Source organism: Gopherus flavomarginatus, chromosome 12 (genome assembly GCF_025201925.1).
Source record: "Gopherus flavomarginatus isolate rGopFla2 chromosome 12, rGopFla2.mat.asm, whole genome shotgun sequence".
NCBI lineage: Eukaryota > Metazoa > Chordata > Testudines > Testudinidae > Gopherus > Gopherus flavomarginatus.
The window spans coordinates 11128503-11133427 of NC_066628.1; the positions used below are offsets into that span (position 1 = coordinate 11128503).

The following is a 4925-nucleotide window of genomic DNA, read 5'->3' on the forward strand; positions in this document are numbered from 1 at the left end:
TGTGGAGACAGGAAAAATGTCCCCCAACTCAACTGGCATCTGTGGATGCTGAAGTCACAACACAAAGTGCTAAACAGTATATGAGCACAGGCTGATGTCAGAAGAGTCTCTACCAAAGCCTTTTCCACCAGCAGGGGCCTCTCTGTGCGCAGAACTCCTGGTAGTGTGATGGCTGCAGGCAGTGGAGAACTCTATTTTGGCATCTCTTTGTCAGTGAACATCTACAGAGGCTGTTTAAAGGTCTTTAGATAGTGATCTTTGGGAAGAGCTGGCTGAAGTGTCTTCCTAGTAACCAGAAGATCCTGGCTTGGCCTGCCAGTTCTTCCGTGCAAGTCTTGAGGGAAATGGGGAATGTCTGTAGTTTGGAATTTGCAGGTGTTGTCGTGGACCATCAAAGGGAACAGTTGCAAGTATTTTCTCAAGGCAGGCACCATGGCTTGGGTGGCTAAAGCACCTGTCTAGTAAACAGGAGATCCTGGGTTCAACTCCCAGTAGTACCTTGTTCTATGGGTTTTGTCTCCTCTGCTCACATTTTCCTGTGTCTTTCTAGGAAACAGAAGAGACCTCCCTTGGTATCCAAGTCATTGCTTGCTAAGGAAAAGGCTTCTTTGGAGAGAAACATTGGAAAGAATCAAATCACAAGCCTGGAGTTGATGAAAAGGCTGCTGTGACTGGCATTGGCATGGTGGTTGCTTTGACTGCAATTGCTGCAACACAAAAGCCTGCACCACACGTCCTTGTGATTCGCTGGGGATGTCCACACACAGATGTCATGTCATCTTCCTTTTGATTGTCACTGATGAAAAATGGAGCAGCTGGAAGAAAAGTCCCAGAGGCACTTGCCAGGTAAAGTAGAGGTTAGAGATGCAGCACCCAGTGGTGCCTTGCCAAATCTGTCCACTCCTCACACTTTTTGGTCAATCTTTTGAAGAAGCAGAGAAGACTGCCTCTGCCTTGCAATGCAAATGCTTCCAAAAGAAACCGGTCATTTTTTCTGACAAGTGTTGGAAGAGGCACCTAAGAAATGTGGAGACAAGGAAAAGGTCATCGTAACTCAACTTGCATCCATGACTCTTGAGGCCACAACGCAGAGCACTGAGCACTGTACGACCACAGCTGGGGACAGAAGGGCCTTTTTCAAAGGCATTTTCCACTAGCAGGGTCTTCTCTGTTCACAGAATTTCTGATAGTTTGATGTCTGCTGGCACTGGAGATCACTATTTTGGCATCTCTCTCTCTGTCTCAGTGAGCACCCGCTGTGGTTGTTGAAAGTCTGTGATGGGATCTATGGGATGCAACCTGAACAGTGGGACCCCTGAGCCCTTTGTCCCACCACCTGGGCTCCCTCTCACACATGTGATGCTGAGACAAGCTGTGAATCTCTGGCAGATATTGCACTTACACAGACATCCGTAGGTAGGGACACAGCCAACTGAATTACATGAATGCTTCTGCAGCCACTCATAACACTAATGATAGAAAGTCGCCCCCCCTACAGCTCTGCAGCCTTGCACCCCTGGATCATACCATCTTGCCTTAATCAGAAGCCTGATCAGTGTGAGTTTATTACACAGGGTCCACCCCTCCCTCACTGTGAATAGTACATGAACCAGCCTTGTAATGGAGCTGAGATTTCCCAAGAACTTCAAGCAAAATACACCAGTTTAAGTAGAGCATAAAACAGATTTATTAACTACAGAAAGATGGAGTTTTAAGGATTATAAGTGGTAGGAATAAAAGATCAAAGTAAATTACCATGGAAATTAAAGATAAATTCACAATCTAAACTTTACACCTTATTACACTAGGGCGTAGTTCAGTTATGCACACAGGAAGGCTTAATGCTCGAGCTGCTGCACATGCTGGGCAGGCTTAAGGTCGGGCTCCCCATGGCAGGAGAGAAGAAGACTCGGCCCCTGGAGGGGCAGGCTGGGGCTTCCTGGATCCCATTTGCTCACAGCCAGCGCCCTGCCCCCACTCCCAAGTCATCCATGGCGCCCCCAGGTCGGCCAGAATGGAGCAGCAGTTTTCACTGCACTACGTCCACTTATGGCTTACAGGCAACTCCCAGACTCACCACAGTCCACCATCTCGGCCAGAAAGGAGCCCACTCAGCCTCACCATTGCTGCTTTTCCTTCCCCCCAGAACCCCGCTTCTCCTGGGCTGCAAGTAGCCATCCCTGGGATGCCAACAGGCAGCCACAGGGGTCTGTCTCCCAGCAGCCAACCGCACCTCCATGGGTTCAGCCCTCAGAAGGGCAGGTGGGGGTTTCCTGGATCCCAGTTGCTCACAGCCAGCCCAGCCTCCACCTCTAAAACCATCAGTCATGCCCCCAGGTTGGCCATAAAGGAGCCGCCATTCTCCACTTGGACTCAGCTTTGCTTGTTTTCCTTTCACCCAGAACCTCCCTTCTTCTCCTGGGCTGCAAGTAGCCACTCCTGGGAAGCCAAGAGGCAGGCACAGGATTCTACCTCCCAGCAGCCAACCACACCTCCCCAGGCTTTGCAGAATGAAGGGTGGTGCTTTACTAACCCCACTTAGCCACACAGCTTCTTCCCTGCCTTCCTCAGCTCAACTTTCCTCTATTGCCCCATTCCTGCCTCACTTCCTCCTTTGGCCAGTCACGCAAAGGAGCCCAGCAGGAAGTGAGAGCCTCTATAGGCCAACCTCCAACAGCAGAGGTGGCCAAGCCACAAGCCTCCAAATGGTGACTGGCCTAACTACTCTAGGTTCTCCAGCCTGACACCAAGGTGCTTTCTCCACTGCTGTCAGCATCCTCTGTCATGCAGGGGTTGGAGTTATCCCAGGGACAGGCCAATAGGAGGAGTGCCCTTTCTGAACAACAAGGGGATCTGGGAAAAGGAAGCCAGCATGTTTCTTCCTGGTTTTGAACCAGGGACCTTTTGCGTGTTAGGCAAATGTGATAACCACTACACTACAGAAACTCCACCTACTGGGTTGTTGCTCACTCTGGCACAGACCGATGGACAAATCTAGAGAATGTGGTGGTAGCCCCTCGATAGGTCAGCTGGCAGGGCAGAGGACTGGAGCCAGCACTCAGGAAGTCGTCCTTACCTCGCCCGTGTGACTCCAGCTTGAGGGAGAGCTTCTTTTTCTTCTCCTTGCTGACAAAGAGCAAGAGAAGAATGAAAGGTCAGGTGGGCCAACTCGGTGCAGAAGCCCATGCTGTCTTTTCCTGCTGCATAGCCTGAAATGAGGGACTCGTGGCAGTTAAAGGAACTGCTGCACTCTCAGAAAACATCCCGCCCGTGCATAAAGGAGGATAGAAGAGCCTGTTAGTCTAGCACGCTCCCAACTGAACTGTTTCAGCAGCTGCTAGGTTTCTTTTTGGCCTGTTACTTTTCTGTCTGGGATGTTGTTGTCAGCTGTGGCACAGAAAAAGGACGTCATTGCGAGCTGCCCATGAAGATAAGATTAACTTTTGCCTTCCTTGCTCGGCTTTACTTGCTTCCTCACCCTATTCCTGCCTTAGTTCCTGTGTTACCTGAAGGCAACGGGGGCCCAGCAGTACGAAGAGGAAGTTAGACAGCTAGACCCTGGTGGCAAAAGTTCTACCACCGCTTGCCACCCCACTCTCTTCTCCCAGCTTCACATATTGACCGCCAGGGACTTGGTGCCCAGCAGCGCAACGGAAGGCAGTGGACAGAGCCACCCTCGCCTTGAAGCTCTGGCTCATTAAACCGTATCTTCAGTCGCTGATGGCCAATGAGAGACCAACAGCGCTTGCTATTTTAGCACTTGAAAATGCCATAGGTCAGTCACTGGATCTCTTTAATGCTGTTACATAACAAATGAAAATAGAATCTCAGTGTGACATTCTGTACCTTTGGGGGAGTGTGCTGTAACCCCCATATTCCTCATTTTCATATAATCGTGATCTTATATACAGAGCATGCCTTGTAAGGTATCAGGGGAAAGGATATGATCTGCTGAAAGTCATTTCTCTACCCATAGATGTTTACCATTCATGCATATGAAGTTATGAGAATTGTGCAGTGTGGTTATCACTATGCTGTAAGGTGGGGGAGTCAGCCAAATATTAGCTCCCCAGTGACAACAGCAAGGAAAGTAACCAACACCCGGACAGGGTGTCAAACAACCCATCAACAGCCATTGTTCAGCAAGGGAGCTACAGTGCAATCACTTACCTGCAAGAGGACACCCCAGGGGAATTGCTCAGACTTGCTTGGAGAGACGCAGTGATGCTCACCTGACTCTGAAGGGGGAGCAAAGCCAAGAGGGAAGAAAGGACATGATAAAAGCAGAGACATTTGCCATGCTTTGTCTCTCTCGTCCACCTACATCTACAGACACCCCCACACCAAGCAACTGAAGCGCTGACGAAAGGGGAGAGCCTGGCTGAAAAGCCACCAGCCGGCCTGTGGTGAGAAGCATCTAAGTTTGTAAGGGCATTGAAAGGGTTAAGATCAGCTTAGAGTGCATTTTGCTTTTATTTCACAAAAACAACGAGGAATCCGGTGACACCTTAAGAACTAACAGATTTATTTGGACACAAGCATTCGTGGGTAAAAAGCCCTCTTCTTCAGATGCATGGAGTGAAAATTGCAGATAGAGGCATAAATATATATTGGAACATGATGTAAAGGGAGTTACCATACAAGGGGAGAACCAGTGTTGAAGGCTAATTCAGTCAGGGTGGATGTGGCTCTCTCCAAGTAATTGACAGGGAGGTGTCAATACCAAGAGAGGGAAAATTGCTTTTGTAGTGAGCCAGTCACCCCCAGTCCCTCTTCAAGCTCAAATTAATGGTGTTAAGTTTGCAGATCAGTTGTAACTCTGCAATTTCTCTTTGAAGTCTGTTTTTGAAGTTTTTTGAATGGCTTCTTTTAAATGGCTACTTTGAATGGCTACGTTTAATTGTGTTATTGAATATGAACATGTA

At 48.9% G+C, this 4925-nt stretch overlaps 1 non-coding gene across 1 annotated transcript; it reads right to left on the bottom strand.

The window, feature by feature from the left end:
* Positions 1–2873: 2873 nt before the first annotated feature.
* On the bottom strand, positions 2874–2946 carry TRNAV-AAC (transfer RNA valine (anticodon AAC)). Its single transcript has one exon. It is a non-coding gene; the product is annotated as a tRNA-Val (tRNA).
* Positions 2947–4925: the final 1979 nt, after the last annotated feature.